The following is a 22,725-nucleotide window of genomic DNA, read 5'->3' on the forward strand; positions in this document are numbered from 1 at the left end:
ATGCACCAATCGACGGGGTACCGATGGTTGAGTGTTATGTGCCTTATGTTCAAGGTTTGATGCAATACCAATATCGAGTCGGGGGGACTCACCGGAAGCAGTCTCTCTATTCCTATGGGGTAGAGCCGTAGAGGTAAGACTGTCTACATTTTACCCTTCTCAGATCTTACCATAGCTTTGCTGTTAGTTTGATTTACTGAGTATGATGATGATGGTGGTGGTGGTGGTGGTGGTCAATAAAACTCAGGCATTGGTAAAACTGACCGTTACGATGGCGAGTCGACGCAAATTTAGTCAGTGTTGGTTACATTTATTGCTGTATCGGAACTAATACAAGAAAATATAAAACTTGCGATAGACCAGTGGGGTGATGTCGGTCGAAAAAATTCGGACATTTGTAAAATTTGAGCGTGTCAAGCCCAGTCATTGAGACGGTGAATCAACACGAATTCGGTCTGTTTGTGTTACATTCGTTACGGTACTCTAAATAAAAAAGACAAATGGTGCGGTCCAATAAGGTGTTGTCACTTGGCGTAATAGGAGCTTACGACACCAAAATCTTTATTTAATCAAACTATGTTGCTTGTGAACATGTTATAGGTTACGTATTACAAACATTCTTTTAAAGCAATATGTCTGTGCTATGTTTCAAATAATATACAATGTACAAGATGAAACGGATCAAATGGGTGCCATTTTAAGGCAGATTGTTATACTTAGAGAGCAGTTAAAAGTCTATTATAGCAAGGGAGGATTCGTCTAAAAAAATGGGGTAATTGGGTAAACACCATGAATGTCAGACCAAACATTACGGTCTCTTGAGAGGCGCCACCAAACGGGCACATAAGCAAGCGAGGCGCCAACAACCTTTACAACTCCATGATGATCAGTCGCTACCCTTCCGTCTCGCCAAAGCATTGGCACCAGCCATTCCCTCATTTCCAAAATATCCAACGGTTGATTGGTTGAGTCAAATGATTAATAACTAACCCATATACATAACAATTTGTTAACCAACCTATATCCATAACACTTGTTATCTATATTGGTTAGTTAATGCAATAATACCCGCTGTCTTTTCATTAACTAACCATAAACCGCAACAAGTGATCTTTCGTGTTGCCATGATTCTGTCATATAATTTATGGATGGACATTTATTGGTGAACTGTGATATGGTGCATGTGTTCAAATGGTCAAATATATATTAAAAATACAAAAGCTCAAATCACTTAATATTTTTTACATATTTATACTCTCTCAACTATTTACTCTTCTAAATAAAAAGAAAATCACTCTATATACTTTCACACAATGGAGCAACCAAACCTCGTTTCTGAACCAGAATTAGGGGAACGTCACATACATGGAGCTACAAAGAAGAAGTAAAGTTGGCAAAGGCTGGGGTCTATATTTTCGAAGACTTGGATCTTGTAAACCAAATAATGTTGGGTTTATGGCAAAGCGTTTTCAACTACTTGTGCAAGAAAGAAGCTTAGGAGACCATAACTTAGACTAAGCCCATTCAAAATGGCAAAATATGATGACATAAATTAACGCTCCTGATAACCATGCTAGAAATGAAAACAAAAGTTAAAAGTCGATGAAATTGGGAATAGTGTTTTTATATATTTAGTAAATAGAATATAATATATTTCTTAAAATTCAAAAGAATACATTTTATTAAGTATAGTTTTTAATGACCTAATATTTGTCTTATGGTGGCAATTGGTGTATTGGCTAGTTTTTAATGCGAATGACACCTCATCTGGATCACGTATATGCCTTTTTTTTTCAAAGAAGAAGTTATTCTTTTTATTATATAATAATAATAATACTTTAAACAGAAATAATAAATTAATAAATAAAAGACCCATAAGTAAAAACACACGACATATAGACATTATTAATCATTTTTAGGATAGATTAGATTATTAAAAGCGTGTAATAATGTAACTTTTAACTTTACATACCATACCATATTAGCTTAATCCTACATCCACAACGATGTTTAGTTAATCTTAACTTTACATAACATGTTAGTTTAATCATACATCCCCGACGATATGTTTAGTTAAATAGAATGTAATTAGGAGCGTACTTCATGTAATTATAGTATAATTTATACTTATACTAGCTTTTATCCCTTGTATTACGGGTGTTGTTTTATATTTTTCGTTTCAAATATTTATATATTTTTTTAGATTTTAATTTTATTTATGGTAAGAAACTTAATAATATACTTAAGGTTTGATGATGAAAATGCTTCACAAATAAATGAGATGTCATGACCCGTTTAAAAGCTATCTGGGTTTGGTGAGACCCATGACCCGTTTATTTTTTTACTATAAAATTGTTTCTTAGTAATAAATAATATCCTTTTTTATCAATCGGATATTAACTTTTAGTATATCCCTATTTATAGAATTTTCATATCAAATATTTTGTAAGATTAATTTTTAATTTAATGAGATGTTATAACCCGTTTAAGGGCTATCTGGATTTGGTGAGACTCATACCCGTGAATTCGAGATAAATGCATGAGAAGCCTCTATTTACAAATAAAACAATATGGTGGCGTGAGGGCATGAGGGGCTGAGATATAATACTTGAAGATTTTGTTTATTTATATTTAAGATAAGATAATGTTTTCCAAAAATATTGAATACATTAATATCTTTTATTAAATTGACATATAGAGCATGTTTGGGATTGAGTTTGAAAAATGCTTATTAGCTTATTGGCTTTTTCAAAAAGCAATTTAAAAAAACCAGGATTTGGGGCTTTTGGAAAACTGATTTTGAACCCTTTTAAAAAGCTAAAATAGAAAAGTTTTTGTGATTGTCAAACACATTTTAATTTATTGGTTTTTTCAAAACACCAATAAACCAATAAACATTTTTTAAACTCAATCCCAAACATGCTCATAATACTTGAATATTACATGACCGTTAATTTATATATATATATATATATATATATATATCTAATTTAGTAAAACTAATTACTAGTCTATTATTAACATGCATATCTTACTATACTATTAAAACAACATATCTTTTCCATATGTCATTTAACTAGGTTATCCACATAGGATGCCATTTTACAATTTCTATAAATTAATTATCCACTTAATAAATAATTTAATTTTAAACATTAACTCATAAGTTGGAGAATGTTTCAAAATAAATGGTTATAGTCACCATTTATTGAGTAACAAAGGCAATTAATTATCTTCATTGTTATTTTCTAAAATTTCGAGACTTTGCTATTTTATTTTTTTTTTGGATTTTGGGAAATTATTTATGAACATTTGGACTGGATGCATGGATGTTTGATTGAAATGGTGGTTTAAGTCACGAAGTTTGAATTTTATTGTTGCTTTATTAAACGGTTTAATCAAAATTATAATTGTTATATATCATTGTTATATTCATATTTTTAGCATTCTTTATATTGTGTACTTATATGTTTTATAATTTCAATAAAAATAGTTGTTATAGCACACAACTTATGTTACAACATTTACATGTTTATGATTCATAGCTTATAACATATGGTTTCAGTACATCATGAAGTTTTAATTAATGTGTCTTTTTTTATTTCATAGTATAAGTTAGAAATATGTTTTAAATTGTTATTTATCTCTGTTTTTCTTTGTATGTTGAATTTTTTTAATTAAAACAACAATGTGATACTTATATTAATAATGTTAGATTATCTGTCGTTTACAATTCATTAAAATGTATAACACATACATATATATATATATCTATATCTATATCTATATATTACATTATAATAGAGATATGCAACCTTCGCCTTCCCTTTTCTCTCTCCTTCAGACACCTGAATATTTATGACTGCTTTCACCAGTCCGGCGACTTACAACTTCTCATCTGCAGTTACACATCTTATTCCTTTAGCTGGTCAATGATTAAGTCGTTTTCCAAAAGGTATGGTAGATGGATTTTGTTTTGTGTTTGTAGTTCTTAATTTAGTTTCATAGTGATTGTTCAATGCTTAATGCATCCAGTTATATAATGCTATGGTTCATGCACGTTATGCGTACACGAATTAAAACATTGTTTGTGGTTACATTTTTCTTTGTTTCGATGCATCTTTGTTATGTTTACCTTGTTTGGTTTAGAAGAATCTTTGTTTCACCTCCTATCCATGAGACGCCGTTATTTATGAGGATTCACCGCCAACGACTCCAATACTTCCGTTTCAGGCGGCTATCGACTTCACTCCAGCCTCCATTCGTTGCAACCATTACGACCACCCTTGTTTATTATTTGCTGATTTGCTCAGTTAAATTCAATCTTTAATTGAATGTTTTTTATCGATAAACGGTTTCAACTGAGCTCCCTTAAAATTATCTTTACATCATTTGTTCACAATTGTCGAAATCATCTGTGCCCCCACCGGCTCCGTATTCCCATCAAAAAAGAGAAATTAATCGGTGAGAGATAATTATACGTCGGCAGCGCAATGCTCGTGAATTTGTAAGATTTCACCAAATGGCATTTGTGGTTGTTACTGATAAGTTGTTTTGGAGGAAAACGAAAAAGAATTTTTTGATATTAATTATGGCAGTATATTACAAGTTCGAAAGTGCAAAAGATTATGACTTGATTCCGATAGATGGACATTTTATAACCGTTGCCTCTTTGAAAGAAAAAATATATGAATCAAAGCAGTTGGGCAGGGGCACTGATTATGATCTTGTCATCACCAACGCCCAGACGAATGAAGGTGTGTTTGTTTTAAGTTCTGGGCTTTGTTGATTTTATGTTCTTGAATTCATTCAACAGTTTTTTGGGAAATTTACAGTGAATTTTAAGTTATGTGGGCATCTAAAGGGTTTAATAACAATAATTAATTAAGTTGACATGATGTTTTTTTAATAAAGTTTGTTAATAATGTGCATTTTTAGTAGCCTACAGGTTTAAGATTATGTGTTGGTTAATTTACATTTACTTTTAACTGCATTGATGAATATATTGGTTAAGGGGTGGTCAACTTTTGCTAAATGATAATATGTAGTTTTAAACTTTTAATATTTAGTTTGGATTGGATTTAGTGGATTCACATTAATCCATGTAAAGGTGTTAATTTTGGTAGTAGTTAAGTTACAGTGTACATATATGAGCTGTCATGGGTGAAATTTAGTATGATAGTGTAGTGTGAAATGGATCTATAATCTATTTATGGTGTGAAGAGGTAGGTCCCAGCAGAGCCCAGTTGGTCCCGCAAGACTCACCTTGAACAGGGACGTCTGCGCAAAGGCCATCTGCTCCCGCAGGACCCACCATGCTCAGAGAACCTTACGCGCAGTACGCAAGCTGTACACGCAGGGAAAGCCTCCCAATGGTGAAGTACCCCGCCTGTTCCCGCAGTTGCGGATACAAGCCATCAGGGAAGGCTACCCGCAGACAGCAGAGCTACACGCACAAGACAACAGATACTTCAGTAGTCACATGAAGGAATGAGCAAGGCGGGAACAATCCCGCCAAAATGAGCCAGTCCGTATGATTCTGAAAGATCTTCTGTACTATACCTACCAAGGTATGGATAGGACAGACAATCTGACCAGAACAGCCCATGAGCCAATCACAGGGTGACAGCTCACCGACAACAGTACGAGGAGGAGCACCCTCTAGTACTGTTTGTCACTATTAGCCGCTGCCTACTCACCAACCCTTACTGTGGGGCATGTGCAGCCTACAGTTGGTGGAATAGTGTTACTGTTGGCCGTAACCTATTCACCAACCAGCATGGCCTGCGAACAATCCACAGTAGGTGGGACGTGCATAATCTACAGTTGGTGGAATAGTGCAGCCGACTTTGTTACTGTTGGCCGTAACCTACCCACCAACCAGTATGGCCTGTGCATAGTCAACTGTTGGTAGAACAGGAATACTATTCAGCCGGCTGTACCTTCTAGGAAACCTACCTTCGGCTATAAATACTCCAACATCTTGGAATGGTAAGATCATCTGCTATCCTGTTATCTAGCAATCTCTTAATATACACTTATATTCAGAGCAATCTAGTCTGATTCTCACGCCGGAGGGTGGTCACAAGGAGGAACCCCCCCTTCCCAGTGACGAGCTTACGGTGTTTGTTTTGCAGGTCCCCTGAAGAACAACTGTCTCTGTTGGACCTCATTCTCGTGGGAAACATTACTTAACCCCCAGATTATCTATAATCTGCACCGGGTCACTTAGTGTTTCTTCATGGTGTTTCACAAAAGTGCTATTTTTTTTTTGGCAATTTCAGAATATCTTGATGAAGACATGTTGATACCAAAAAATGCCTCTGTTTTAATCCGTCGAATTCCTGTACAGCCTCGAAAGCCTATAGTTGCAGCACCAATTACTGAACCTGCCGAGTGTAGTTTCATAACCTTTAAATTTAAATTAATTAGTTAATATTTTGGTTACTGGATTGGATTTGGATATATCTTATTTGCTGGTGGCTTAGGCTTGACTGCTTGGCTTCAACCACTTCTTTTGGTCACGCGAACCAAACCATGGTTTATCAACCCTGCACATGGTTAATGGTCATGCTATGTGACTCAAGTTTAAGAACATTGGTTGAATTATTGTTTTTTATTTGAACTGCAGGACAAAAACGGTTAATGAGATGGAGAGTGCACAGTAGGCAAAAAGTAACTTTTCAGGGGCTGGTTTTTCTGTTACTAACTATGTAAGTTTCGATTAGCAGTAATATTTTAGGAACTTGATCACTTATTCAGATTTAAGACTATGCATTTAGCACATAAGGATGATAACCCATCATTTTTTTGGATTTTGTAGCTTGATGGTTCAGAATATGATGAATTTGGAAACGATTTGTATGAAATTCCGGAAGTTGTTCCGGTTATGTCTAACAATCAAGCTACATACAGTTTTTGTCTACTTTGAGTTTCTATTTTTCCCTATTTTAGTGTTATTGTAACTGCCTAATTTACGTGCTGTTGCATTTAAGGTATTTGGATGTGATTGCAGTTATTAATTGTAGAGTTGTTAAGTCGTTTGCATGTTAAAATTTTGATTGTGATTTGTGTTTTATTGGATCATCCGGTGGGTTTTTGGAAGCAGTCGATCGGTACTGAATAGTTTAACTGGTGAGGCGTAGGCGACGATTTGTGTATGGAGCTAGAGATGGATTTGGTAACAAGTTGCAAGGTAGTGTTTTGATTTTGTGTAGTTATGATTTTGATGTATTTGATGCTTTAATGTGTATTTGCTTTGGTATTATAGCAATAGGATGTATGCTCAATTACTTCATCTTTGTGTTTATCAATGGCGTTCAGATTAATTGTGACATGTTTAGTGCTTATTTGAACTTAATATGATTGGTATTAGATAGCAATAGTTCTTTTTTTTGTTCTAATGCCCAAACATATATCCAATGCCACGTTAATGACACATCACACCCCACTTCACTCTCTTTCATAATACCAAGGAAATGGTCACTAATTTACCACATTCTTTTTCAAATAAAATAATACTTTTATACATTTAAAATTTTAAAAACGTACATAATATTACATATAAAGTATTAAATAAAAAAACATAATCTTTAATAATATTAAAAATATTATAATACATTAAAAATATTAAATAAAAAACATTATATAAATAAAAAACATAAGACTAAAAACACAACCTTATTAATATATTATTTAAACCCATCTCCTCCGTGTTCCCCAAACTCACCCGCCACCCCAATTGTTCGTCACCACCGATACTCCACCACCACACTATAGTCTCACAAATGTTGAAAAAATAGTATATTTTTTTGAAAACTGTTGAAGTGGAGCGGGGTCTTGAGCTGCGAATTTTTTCACAGAAATCTTGCCGCTGGGTGGCCCCAACAAAGCCAGGGCGGTGATTGCCGCCGGCACCACCCGCCATGTCGTCAATTCAGCGGTAATCCGGCATCCACACCCATCAGCCTTAGTAATCTTATATTTTTTTTAACTATAAAACAATAATATTCTGTATAAAGTTTTAGACTTTTTAGTTTTTTTAATCTTATGATGTGAAATTAAAAAACAAAAAATCAAATACAATGCTATAAATTTTTTGTTGTTTTTGAAATATGTAATTATGCATATGTATTAAATTCATGAACCATCTAATCATTTTAAAGTTTTTAATATAAACTATTGATTTTGAAAAACATAAGAACTAAAAAGTTGGTTTAAGTCTTCAAAACAATGTTGAAAGCATATTGTTTACGTGGTATGAAAAAAACAAATTAGATGATGGCATTTTAGACTTTAATTTGGATATGTACCTCTATTTTTAATTAGTTCTCATTTGTATTTGTTCACGTTCGTTCATCTTTAATTGTGTTTGTTTACGTTTCTAGACCGTTTATTTAAACGACAAACATGACTAAGAACAATACTTTAGACATTCACTATATGCAGTAAAAAATGCTGGCACCATAGCATACCGAAACACTAACAATCAAATTCCCAACATAGACTTGTTTAGTTGAATTGTCATAGTCAAGTGTGTCAACTTTCTATAGCATATGGTGAGCAATATGTGGCACTTCAGCTTAATTGGGTATCAGGATACACAGCCAAATTGAACCTAACATTAGGCAACACCCGATCCAACTCACCTATTAAAACATCATAGAGTTGCTCAAAGTTAAATTGTTAGATCAAAGTCTAATCAAAATTCGTTCGTTTCTTACTTAACTATATTAATCATTTGTTTATTAACACGGCCCACGAGTCTAATCAAGCCCAATCAAATGCCCATCGGGCGCGCGGGCACTTCTACTAGTGTGTGTGTGTATATATATATTAAGTTTTATATATTTCCACCCGTGTATAACACGGGATCTAATCTAGTATGATAATAATCTCTGTCTAGTGTTAAAAACATGAGGCCATGAGGGGTTGAGAAACATAATTTTTAATTAACCTTAAATTTTACTTTAATTAATGTTAAGTTAGTATTTTAAAAAAGTTATACACATAATAAATATTGCTTAAGAAAGACTAGATCAGAGCCGCCATAAAGCAAACAAAAAAGCCCTTGTTCTAACACCTACCAATTTAAAGTAAAAATTAAGGTTGAGTTAGAAATAAATAATATAAAAAACCTCAATTTTAAAATTATCATTTCTTTTATAGAAAAGGTTGAACCGCTTATGTGCTAGATGTAATAGCGCATTTGTAATGTCTTCATGTTCCGAGCCAGATCAAAAAAATATTTAGCACACCACCTCCTCCGGAATCCTTTTCTGGGCAGGTGGGTGGAGTAAATAACGAATGTTGGGCGAGAGAGTGTTTGTTTGTTTGTTTTATAACATAGACCAATCTTAAGCCTTCATCTCATATTCTTATATAAATTAACACTAGGTTAAATACTCGTGTATTTACACGGGTTGAGCAAACTACATTAACAAAAGAACAAAACAATTTGAAATACTTATACTAATTTGGTATTAGATGAATGAATATGAAAATGTATTACAACGTTGAATAAAATAAAAAAATCATAAAAATAAAATAAACTTTCATAAAATAAAAAAAAAAGAAAAAGAAAATTAAATGGTAAATTTTCATTAATCTCTAAAAATTTCTTTATATACAACATTTTTAGTTATCCTCTTCATCGAATATTAGAAAATTGACTCTATCTCCAGTTTTAATCTAGAAAGTGTGACATAAATTCCTAAAATACACCAGTACAAAAATTTATTTAATCAAACTTTTCTAACTAATAACACACGATTATTACTAAAAACATTAATTATTTAGTACTAATATTAATTTGATATAGGGATTTATATTTTTTTTAAGAAGAATAGTGTTTAAAGAAAATTGATACAAGTCATACAAATACTTAACCAAAAAATACACAAATTTAAAATAAAAACATTATATTATAAAGCAATATAAATTGAAAAGGCTTAAAACAAAGATAAGCAACACACCGGATTCTAAGAGTTTAAAACAATGTTAATTCACAAAAATTGAAAAGAGACTTTAAAACATAAAAAACATTATCTTAAATATAAATAACTGCTTCACTTTTTCAAAGCAACAAAGCATCCCAAATAACATGAAACCATTATAAGTTGGGGATAGTAGCGACCGTCATATATTTTGGCTTCACTTTTTCAAAGCAACACAACATCCCAAACAAACATTAAACCATTATAGGTTTTGGATAGTAACAACTGTCAGATATTTTGGTCGCATTCACGTGTATTTTTCCTGAAAGGTATTTATCTAGATTTGATGCACATGAGCATGTAGCATCGCATGATCGATAATGAAAATTACCGTTGTTGGATGGTTGTTCAAAACTTATAACATTTAAACATTTGTTTTTTATGTGAAATAAACTAAGTTTAATAAAAAAAACATAAGATAGTAAGATTGCATAAAAATTAGTTTCTAAACTTTTGAGCATGTTATTATTAATTTTTTTTATGGAATACAATAGAAGTTATAATTCTAGTAAAAAAAGACTATTATTTTGTATAAGTCATTAAATCGTAAAAAATAAAGGAATATATTAAAATTTTAAAACAAATATTGTAAAAGGACCTCATTAAGAAACAATTATTTTAGTTAAAATTAAATATTATAAAGAAAATCATGTTAGTAAACTCATAAGCGAAGGTGTTAAAATAATGAAAATAATATTAATTTTTAATTTAATAATACTTATTAATAAAGATAGTTTAAGAAAACAATAATAATTTTTAATTTCAATTTGAGAACTTGTAAACAAAAGAAGACAAATTTTTAAAAAATGGAAAATACTTAAGGTGGTTAAGATGGTTAAATATTAATTAAAATGGTTAAATAATGTTTTGCCAGATGTCACAAAGATGGGCCAAATAGGTGCCACTTGGCACAACAACATTTTTGTTTATTATAATTGTAGATTACATAAAAATTAGTTTCTAAGCTTTTGAGCATGTTATTATTAATTTTTTATGAAATACAATAGAAGTTATAATTATAGTAAAAAAATACTATTATCTTGTATAAGTCATTAAATCGTAAAAAACAAAGGAATGTTATATTAAAATTTTAAAACAAATATTGTAAAAGGACCTCATGAAGAAACAATTTTTTTAGTTAAAATTAAATATTATGGAGAAAATCATGTTATTAAACTCATAAGCAAAGGTGTTAAAATCATGAAAATAATATTAATTTTTAATTTAATAATACTTATTAACAAAGATATTTTAGGAAAACAATAATAATTTTTAATTTCAATTTGAGAACTTGTAAACAAAAAGAAGACAAATTTTAAAAAAATGGAAAATACTTAAGGTGGTTAAGGTGGTTAGATGATATTAATTAAGGTGGTTAAATAATGTTTTATCAAGTGTCACAAAGATGGGCCAAATAGGTGTCATTTGACACAACAACATTTTTATTTATTATAATAGTAGATTTCTAATCATCATTTTTACATGTTTAACTTCATGAAACTTTTGCTATTTAAGGTTAAGGCTAACAATGAAACTTTTGAACTAAAGATAGACTTTTGTAAATACTTCAGGGACGAAATTTGTAACTCCCAAATTTAATAATTTGAATAGGGCAATCGGCACATCAACTTTGGCCAATGTTTTCTTAAAAGTTATAAAAGTAGAACTTAATTTAATAGTTAAAAAAGAATCTAATCCCTTTTTAATTGGATTGCTTTATTAAAATATGATAATTCTTTTGGGGGTCAACGCTTTAACTTTAATTATTTGTCACAGTCATTTTACATATACTAGCTTGTCGCCCGACGCGTTGGCGCGATGGGTAGTTCTGTGTTGGTTACACACTTACACCTGGGTGTCGTTTCTGTAGGTTGACGCGAATTGGGTTGGTATCGGCGACGCTCTTTACAGTATCAAAACAAAACCAAAAAAATAATTCCTTAAACTAACGTATTAAAACAAATTAAAAAAACAAAGCACCACATCATCTTACTTTTTCATTTGTTAATTACGTATGAAATCTATAAATAAAAAACATCTATTTCTATTTAAATTAAAAAAAATGACTTGAAGAAGGTTCAAACTCGGGACTTGCAAGCTGCAACAACAAAACAATACCACAACAGCAGCTTCCTTTTTTGTTACTTTTATTACTTTCAAATGAACAAATATTAAAACAAAAACAAAAAAAGCAAAAATAAAAAATTTATTACTTTCAAATGAACAAATATTAAAACAAAAACAAAAAAAGCAAAAAAAAAAAAAAAAGGTTGCCTCCAAAAGGCTTGAACTCGCGACCTACATGTTGGTAGTAAACAACAAAACCACCCACCACCCCACCAGCTTCAGCTTTTGTTACTACGCTTAGTTTAAAATCAATAAATTATAAGATAGATTTGGAAAATAATAAAAAAAAAAGAAAGTTAGTGTGGCAGCCACTTATTGGATCACAACCCCTTTACTGTAGCTAAGAGTTTCCATTTATATAAAGTATAATATTATATAAGTTAACATCTATTTAATACATAATAAACTTTACAATTTATAAACATCATATGATAAATATTAATGTAGTAATTGAAAGATGTGTAAGAGTTAGAAATAGAATCAGATAATGGTTACATTACTGAAGAAACACTAATCGGCCCCGGGAAGATTACGGATAATCTGGGGGTTAAATAGATGTTTCCCACGAGGGGTTAGATCCGGCAAAGATGGTTCTTCTGATAACCTGCAAAACAGACACCGTGAGCTCGTCACTGAGAAGGGGGGGGGGTTCCTCCTTGTGACCACCCTCCGGCGTGAGAATCAGACTAGATTGCTCTTGAATATAAGTATATATTAAGAGATTGCTAGAGCAGATATCAGGTATAAGATATAAGATACAAGATTAGATTAGATGATCATACCATTTGGGGTATTTATAGCCGAAGGTAGGTTTCCAAGAAGGTATAGCCGGCTGAATAGTATTCCTGTTCTACCAACTGTGGCCTACGCACGTGCCATGCTGGTAGTTGGTGGGTAGGCAGCGGCTGACAGTGACCAGGCCTGCTGTGTACTATTCCTTTTCCACCAACTGCCGGCTATGCACGTGGTATGACAGGAGTTGGTGAGTAGGCATCGGCTAATAGTGACATACAGTACAAGAGCATGCTGCTCGCCATACTGTTGTCAATGAGCTGTCGTATCTCTGGTCAGATCTTTTGCCCATACCTCGTCAGGTACAGTACAAAAGATCCTCCAGTATCGTACGGACTGGCTTATTTGGGCGGGAGTATTCCCCCTCCCGCCTTTGTGCGGGATTGTTCCCGGCTTTGCTCATTCCTTCAGGTGACTACTGAATTATTGAGAGCTAAGTGCCTTGTGCGTGTAGCCTTGCTGCGCGGGTGGCCTTCCCTGATGGCTTGTATCCGCAGCTGCGGGAACAGGCGGAGTACTTCACCACTGGGAGGCATTTCCTGCGGGAACAGCTTGCGTACTGCGCGTAAGGACGTCACGTCTCTGAGCATGGTGGGTCCTGCGGATCCAGTTGGTTTCTGCGCAGACGTCTCTCTTCAAGGTGAGTCCTGCGGGTCCAACTGGGCTCTGCTGGGACCTACCTCTTCAAGTCCCCCCAGTCCAATGTTCTTCTCATGAATGTTTAATAAAGTGAGTGAACTTTTGGACTTAAGCAAAGGGTTTTGAAAAGGGTTTAGTTTTAAGGTTTTCCATGGGGATTCTTCCCGCGGAAGTCCTTATGTCACTTGCAGAAATTCCCGACTTTCCTGCTTGATCTTTGGGTATGATGCGGGTAGGTCTGTAACCTCCTCGCAAGTCAGGAACGTTGAGTCCCACTTGTGTGGATTCTCCATGAGGTTTTGGTAGTTTTGAACATAGTGATCAATTATGTTAAAACCACCAATTCCATCTTGAAGCTTCAAACAATGTAGTTCTCGACGTTCCCGCTATGCGGGGATGTTATTACCGTTTCCGCAAGCATTGCCCAGAAGATCCTTCTTGGTTTCAATTCCCTGCGGAGCGCTAGGTATGTGAAGGGTTTTGCCTTGACACTGTACCCGCACTCGTCTTACGGTTACTTTACTTCCAAGGTATTCCTGGCGTCAATTCCCTGCGGGTGCTAAGTATGTGAAGGGTTTTGCCTTGACACTGTACCCGCACCCGTCTTATAGTTACTTGGTCGCCGAGGTATTCTTGGCTTCAATTCCCTGCAGGTGCTAAGTATGTGAAGGGTTTTGCCTTGACACTGTACTCGCACCTGTCTTACAGTTACTTGGTTGCCAAGGTAAGGGGTATTTTCCCGCTTACTTTTGAATCTTTTTGAATTTTTGAAATTCGAAGAGTTGGTGAAAGGATAAGAACAGTCCGAACTGTTGAAACGTCGTCCGACGGTTTCTTCTGACTGTGTCAGGACGTGCAGGAAGTTATGGTGACGTGACAGTACATGGTCATTCCAGACGCTTTTTCAGGCGCGTGGGCGCGATTTTTCGGGCGCGTGGCCGCGAAATTAATGGCACGCGTCCTTTCAACAGCTGTTGCCAGCTTGCTTTTTGCCACGTGTCATAGTTTCATTGTACCTGCGATTTCTCTCTCTTCCGCATTAAATTCATCGCATTGATTGCGATTAGTATATAAAGGGGGAGAGGGTCCTTTGTAATCCACACTTTCACTTTTCTCTTCATCTTCAAAACGATTTCCGGCGAATACTCACCTTTTCACTCGAGCATTCTCTTGAAATCGTTCTCTTCTTTCATACCTGCAAGATGTCTTCTGCTCACGATCTTGAGGCTACAGCCCAGGAGGCTGGGGTGTACGCCGAGAACCCGTCATCCACGTCCGACAAGGATGACAAGAGTACTGCTGGCGAGTGCCAGTGTGCTATGCCTGTCGATCTATATCAGTACATCGTCAGGAAGTTCATGCTCGAGTCTTTCGAGCCTGAGTTTCCTGAACCTCATCAGACGGTGTATGATGCCCCCAGAGGCAAGATCGGGGTATATGCCGCATTCTTTGTCTATGGGAATCTTAGGTTCCCCTTGACGAAGTTTGTGTACCGTGTTTTGGAGAGGCACGGTGTACACCTGACCGAGGTACACCCGATGTCGATCGCAAAGATTCGCCACTTCGAGTGGGTGTGCCGGATTCTGGGCGTTGAGCCCTTCGTCGACCGCCTGATGACCTTCTACTCTTGGAGGTGCATCCAGGGGTGGTATACTCTGATAACCCGGATCAAGGGTTTGAAGATTTGCGCAACCGAACACAGTCTTCGTTCATGGAAGCGGGAGTTCTTTTACATCTCCGCTCGCGCCATCCCCCTTGCCATGAAGTTTAAGAATGGGCAAGCACTCCCCAGCCTTCACGCCTCCAACTACCAGGAGGCGGAATGGTTCTCAAAGATTTCCCGAGTCCAATCTCCGGCTTACCGCTTTGCGGAGTCCGGGATGGTGATGCTCGGGATGAGCCGGGTGTGGAAGGATGCGGAGGCGCAAAAGATCCCGATCGTCCTTGAATACGGTTTGAACTCTGTCCCTTACGGTATGCTCTGTCTTCTTTGTTTATATAGGTTTGTCTTCTAACTGTTTTTCTTTTATTTCAGAGGGGAACGACTTGCAGTCACTCCTGCATCCGCGGGAGGCTGATAGTCCCGCTTGGATGGGTACTCGTGCTCTAGATGAGAACGAGTTGCCCATCCTTGAACAGACGGCGGATCGGTTCGTGGAGGTCTACCCGCCAGGCCACGAGATCCTGAGCGCCAGGCGGCCAGGTAAGGCGTTATTCAACCCTCGACCCCTCAATGCTGAAACCTCTGCTGGAATTCCTCTAATCTTGTGTTCTGATGAGGAATCCGCAGATGGTCCTCCGTTGGTGTGGAAGAAGAAGGCTGCCGGCGGGAAGGGGAAGGCGAAGGTGGCCTCCATTGCCGATCCGGTGCCTCGGTCTGATTCAGAGACCGAGAGCGAGGAGGTGGCGGGGAACCCTGGTGGTGATAGGACCACTGCTCCGGAGGCTGCGACGACTGTCACCTCCGGAGAGCCCAGGATGACGACGGTGAGCGGCGTAAAGAGGCCGGCTCCATCGGGTTCGTCCCCGCCTGTCCGCACTTTTAGGCTCAAGAAAACCCGTAAGTACAAACTTCCTTTATTTTTGACTTCATAGCTTTCCATTATTAATGCTTATCTTCCTTGTGCAGGCGTGGATGCTACCGCATTCCAGGGTGGAGCGGGGAGGAGTACCTCCGGACCCATGACGGTAGGCTTGGTCAGCCTACCTGAGGCGACGAACCAGGCGGCTGCGCCTGCTTCAGTTGCTCACCCAGTTGAGCCAACTGTTCCAACTGTGATGACATCACCGCCGGCTGTCAGTGCCATATTTACTGAATCTTTCACTGAGCCGGCGGTTACTTTTTCTGCGGACTCCGCAGCGACGACCACGGTTGTGAGTTCACCTACGGTGAGTTCACCTCCGTTGGTTTCTACTACCGCGGCGGCCTTCACAATGCCTCCGTCATCGGCAACGACGGCCGATCCTTCAGGTATGCTTGGGGCTTCTTGCCAACCTCTGCCTCCTTCCCATCTGCCTGACCTCTTGGACGGATTTCCCTTGGGTTCAGGTGATGGGTTTGGCGGCTATCGGCCTGTTGTCGACCCTACAGGTGCGTAGGGTTCTTTTGGCCTTTTTTTTATATCATTTTTTCCTAACTGCTTTTTGTTTTTTGCAGTGTCAGATTCCAATGAAGTGTATGTTCCACGCTGGAACATCCGCCGAGGAACAACCCTTCGCACGCCTGTGGAGTGCGTGGAGTGGGCTCGTCACGCAGCTCCCAGTGGTGCGTTGGGGGAAGCAATGGCTAGCTACCAGGAGGGTAGGCTAACCAATGAGCTGCGGATTCTCCTGGCCCGGATGCAGCCGCGCGTCGAGCTGCTTTGTCGTGAAAACGACAAGTTAAAAGCAGCTCGCATCCAAGAAGTAGCTCAGGCGCGGGCTGTCCGGGAGGAGAACAAGAGGCTTACCGCAGTGGCTGCGGAAAAGGAGAAGGCCTTCAAGGCCCTCGAGGTTGAAGTTCAGGCCCGTCTCGAGGCCCGTTCCAAGGCTGCCCAAGCTATTAACGAACAGCTTCGGCTGGCTAAGGAAACTGCACGGAACGCAACTGAGAGGGCCACCAAGGCTGAAGCTGTTGCTGAGCCTCTACGCCTCGAGAATGAGGAACTTAAAGCCAAACTAGAGGCGCTCCAACAGGCTCATGATGCCTTGACGATGGAAGACGCCAAGAAGCTCCAAGAGATCTTGGACCAGAGGAGGGTGCTTGATCATACTGAGCGGAAGCTAAAGGGCGTTGAAGAGGCTGCGGCTAAAGAAGTGTTGCTTGCCAACCTCAACAAAAGTGAAGCCGAACGCGCCCGTAACGAAGCTCAAGCTGCCCTCCAGGAGGCTCTGGTTGCCAAGGAATGGCTTCTTCGAGAAGCGTTGTCTCAGGTAAGCTTAGCTTCATAATGTCTTCACGCTTTTCTTTGTAAATAGAAAAGGTTTTGATACTTGTATATTTTTTTTGTAGGTTGTGCATCGAGTCTTCACGGACACATCATACGACGATGCCATGAGCGCAGCCCTCAACGCTTCTCATGAGGATGGGGAAAAGGCCGGCTTCCTGCTTGGTCTAGGGTTCGTTGAGAAAGGCATCCCGCCTTCCAACTTCCCTTTGTATGATGTGGATACTGAAGCTGTTTATGACCAAGCAGTGAATCAGTATGCCGCCTTCCCGCATCCGGTGGTGGAGAAGGTGAACGAAGTTGCTGCTGCTGATGATGGGCTAGCTATCCTTAAAGCTTTCCTTGAACCGCCACGCTCTACTGATGGTGCTGGTCCAAGTGGAAGTGGTCCTGAAGCTTGATCCTGAAGATCCCTTCCCACTGTTAGGATAGGTTTAGCTTGTATAGATTTATATTCTTGTAGGCGGGTAGTTACCCGGCCATTCTTGTAATGAATATTATGAAATATAAATCTTTGTGCGGGTAAGACCGCTACTTTCACTGGATGACTTGCTTTATAAACGTTATATGACTTGCTCATGCATACTTTAGCTTAAATTAGCAATTTTTCAAGTGTTTAGAATAAGTTAACCTTTGAACGTGGTAGATAATAGGTTGAAGTTTTGCTTCCTCTTTCGTGATTGTGCGGGTAGGACCGTCACTTGCACTTAGTAGGATGGCTAAACTTTACCTATATCTGACCTGCGTGGAGGTTTTCCTCATCTTTTTAGAAATTTTCTAAGTGTTTAGAATAAGTTAACCTTTGAACGTGGTAGATAATAGGTTGAAGTTTTGCTTCCTCTTTCGTGATTGTGCGGGTAGGACCGTCACTTGCACTTAGTAGGATGGCTAAACTTTACCTACATCTAACCTGCGTGGAGGTTTTCCTCATCCTTCTGTTAGAAATTTTCTAAAGTATTTTGAATAAGTTAACCGTTCGACGCGCGGTTGTCAATAGGTTCGGTTTCCTCTCATGATTTGTGCGGTTAGGACCGACACTTTCATTTAGTTGGATGGCCAAAGTTTACCTATGACTGACCTGCGTGAAGGTTTGCCGTTTTTTGGGTTTATGCGGGTTTTGCCGCCTTCCCCACGCAACGACTTTCCACGTAATTATGCGGTGAAAACCGGCATATCAGTGAGTAAATTAACCGTTCGACGCGCGGTTGTTAATAGGTTAGTGTTCAGTTTCCTCTATCATGATTCGTGCGGATAGACCGGCACTTTCATTTAGTGGGATGACTGAACTTTACCTTTAACTGACCTGCGTGAAGGTTTGCCGTTTTTTGGGTTTATGCGGGTTTTGCCGCCTTCCCCACGCAACGACTTTCCTCGTAATTATGCGGTGAAAACCGGCATCAGTGTTGAATAAATTAACCGTTCGACGCGCGGTTGTTAATAGGTTAGTGTTCAGTTTCCTCTATCATGATTCGTGCGGATAGACCGGCACTTTCATTTAGTGGGATGACTGAACTGTACCTTTAACTGACCTGCGTGAAGGTTTGCCGTTTTTTGGGTTTATGCGGGTTTTGCCGCCTTCCCCACGCAACGAATTTCACACTTATGCATGCGGTGAAGACCGGCATATCCGTGTGGAAAGTTCATAAGTATAAATGTAAAATCATCAGCGTCGATGTTCTAAGGAGAATCATTTCCATTAGAAGTGGCTCTGGGCCTTTACTTTACAAATTTGGAATTGATCTACATGCAAACTGTGTAATTGAGCTCCCTTCCATGTTGTTGGGATGGGAGTGCCATCGAGCCGATATGCACCTGGTTCGGGATCTCGTTGTTTACGCAGTATGTAGTCTCCAATATTGAAGCTGCAATTTTATTCGTGTTTTCCCCAACTGGGGTTCTACACGCATCAGGCTGCTCAGCGTTCATTGCGCCACGAGGTGCGCCAGCGTCCCATCTCTGACAAATGCTTCGACCATGTCCTTTACGTCTGTGCATTCTTCAGTGTTGTGGCCTTTTGTCCTGTGAAAGTCACAGTATTTGCTCCGATCAGCATTGTGACGATGTCGGATTATTGGAGCCTTTGGCCATGGGAGCTCCTCAGTGGCGAATATCTCGGTGACGCTTTTGGTGAGTGGCGTCCATCTGGAGTTCTGGTTCGACTGTACGTTATCCCTTCCGCCTAACCGATGTTTCAAGCCGGATGAGGTGTCAAAGTTTACCCTTGACTGCCAAATGCCTAGCTTCCGCTTTTTGTTTAGTCGGGCGGTAAGGACGTTGTCTTCTCTTGTTTTCTGGGTGTAGAGGTTTGTGCTCTGGGGGAGATCTCTACCCAGTTGCTTCTCCGTTTCCGCAAAGCGTTTAGCTGCTGTCATGATGACATCCCATGTGGATGGCATGCCATCTTTAACCATATAATAATACTTTAGTTGACTAAGACACGTATATATTAGGTTAAATATATGATAGTTGATTAGTTGTAATGATCTAATGCACTAAAACCACAAAAGCAGTATGTTAAAATAACTTTAAAATAGAGTAATAAAATCAATTATTATTTTCTTAACAATATACGCATTAATGTAATTAAAACATATATGGTCTTTTAATATATACAAAATCACCACATTATTCTAGAACTAGAACTATAAAACATATGGACATGTGGCCCACATAGACTTCAAAGGTGACCAAGATGTCATGCATGGGAAAACCTACATGGTACCACATATTACTCAACACTTTAGGGGACAAAAAAAGCAAATCTTACAAACATGAAAGGGTTTATAGAAACACCTCACCACCTATAAATATCCATCACTTTTGTACATAGGTTGTACATCAAACACAAATAAAAGCTAGTAACCTAACCAGCAATGGCTTGTAAAGTTACAAAAATGCCCTTTCACACAGTTGCAATGAGTGTGAGTGTGTTAATAGTGATGATAATGCATTTGCAAGGTTTAGAGGCACAACAACAGCCAATAGTGGAGGGACTTTCTTGGAATTTTTATCAAAGCAGTTGTCCAAATTTGGAATCAATAATTAGAACACAAATGGAGAGGGTGATCATTGAGGATGTGACTCTTGCTGCTGCTTTGTTAAGAGTTCATTTCCATGATTGTTTTGTTCAGGTATAAATATATAACACCAATCAACCATATATTCATTTTTAACATTGTTTAACCGGACTGGTCATTGAACCGACCGTCTTTTTGGTTCACTGATCAGACTGGTCGAACTGAACTCAAGAACGGTTGATATATATTTATACATAAAGTTTAATATACTTAAGTATCTTATGTTGAAAAATAATCACATTCACTTTGAAGAAATAATAGACTAGTGAAAAAAGGTGACTAAATTACAATATCAATATTTGTAAAGTTCTCTCATTTACATGAGAGATGTTGGGTTTTAATCACAAATGTTACATAAAAAGACATTCAAAAGATTTCACATACACACAAACATAGGTTATATATGTACAAAAGGAGCTTAACGTGTGAAGCGTACAAATTACCAAGTTAGTGATTTGTGCATCTTATGGATATAGAGGAGTCATTTCGGTTGTAAGCTACTCGAGACCGATTAGCTATAAGCTCGAAACAAATTAAGCTTAAACGAATGAAAAACCACGCAAGTTTGATATTTATAAAGGTCTTCTTTTTAAAAGTATATGTATAATATGCATTATGTATATCTTGCTTTGTAACTAAAGTCTACTATTTATTTCTATATGTTTGACGATAGTTTTATTGTTATAGGGTTGTGATGGTTCGGTTTTGTTGGATGGTTCGGCAAGTGGGCCGGTTGATAGTGAGCAAACTGCACCGCCAAACCTAAGTTTAAGGGGGTTCAATGTTATTGAGGATATTCGTAGTAGGGTTCACAATGAATACGGTGCTGGTAGTGTCTCTTGTGCTGATATCACTGCATTGGTTGCACGCGACACTGTTGTCTTGGTAAAATTTTCGCATACATCTTTCCATAATGCTTTTATGATCGGACAAGTCATGTACGGGTTCACTGGTCTGACGTTTACATATCGGGTGGCGTTATAAATAACTTGAAACTTAATATATATATATATATATATACACACACACTAATCCTCTTGTATGTTGTGTGAATTTAAAATGTTAACAAAATATGAAACATGAAATAATCAACATGATACACTGTTTATACTAAACAAAATATGAAGTCTGAAATAGTAAATGAATCGATGATAAACGGGATTCTATAATTTTTTTTAGTATTTTGTGAAATTTGGTATATTTCCTCGGTTCAACCTATTCAAATGGACTCAACCGAATCAGTTATATAGTTAGTTCGTGTTCAATTAATCTAGTTACATGTGATTTATTTATATAATCGTGTTTTATACGTGTTTTGGACTGGCGGTCCAGAATATATCGTTCCTCTAGGTCGAAGAGATGGACTCACATTCGCCACAGTAAATGCAACACTCGACAATCTTCCATCACCATTTGTCCCTACGGACACGCTACTAACCAACCTTGCCGCTAGAAACTTTGACGCCACCGATGTCGTGGCCCTTTCAGGGGCCCACACCCTCAGTGTCGCTGATTGCTCATCGTTCGCACGACGACTTTACCCCACACAAGACACAACTATGGATGAAACATTTGCTAACACCCTTAGAGGTGTATGTCCATCCCTAAATACAACAAATATCACTACATCCTTGGACATTAGGTCTCCAAACTTGTTTGATAATAGGTACTTTGTCTCTCTAATAAACAATCAAGGACTCCTAACGTCCGACCAAGATTTGTTCACTGACGAAAGGACCTGAGACATTGTCACGAGCTTTGCGGCTAATCAAACATTGTTTTTTGAGAGGTTTGTGAATGTTATGGTGAGGATGGGGCAAATGCAAGTGTTGACTGGCACACAGGGTGAAATCCGCAATACTTGCTCTAGTTGAAACTCGGACGACTTGGTTATATCAAATGTTGTCTTGGGCCGCGACATGGACAACATTTGAAGCTTCTAAGGTTGTTAAGATACTATTGTTTCATGTGTGGGGTTTTATGTTTGATCTTTCATGTTTCATGTATCATGTTTTGTAATGTATTCATGTTTTGTAATGTATGTGCACTTTGCTTTGTGTAATTTATCAAACAATTGTTAAAGCATTATATTTTAATTGCCTGGTGAAAATTTACTTTACATATTCATAAGCATATTATACTTAGCTGAAGAGGTAGGTCCCAGCAGAG

General features: G+C 37.7%; 1 pseudogene; it reads left to right on the top strand.

The window, feature by feature from the left end:
- Nucleotides 1-20,352: 20,352 nt before the first annotated feature.
- Nucleotides 20,353-22,490, top strand: LOC143609614 (peroxidase 12-like; annotated as a pseudogene).
- Nucleotides 22,491-22,725: the final 235 nt, after the last annotated feature.

Source organism: Bidens hawaiensis, unplaced genomic scaffold, assembly GCF_021521415.1.
Source record: "Bidens hawaiensis isolate Kalapana, Puna unplaced genomic scaffold, B.hawaiensis_p1.1 tig00006677_1, whole genome shotgun sequence".
NCBI lineage: Eukaryota > Viridiplantae > Streptophyta > Magnoliopsida > Asterales > Asteraceae > Bidens > Bidens hawaiensis.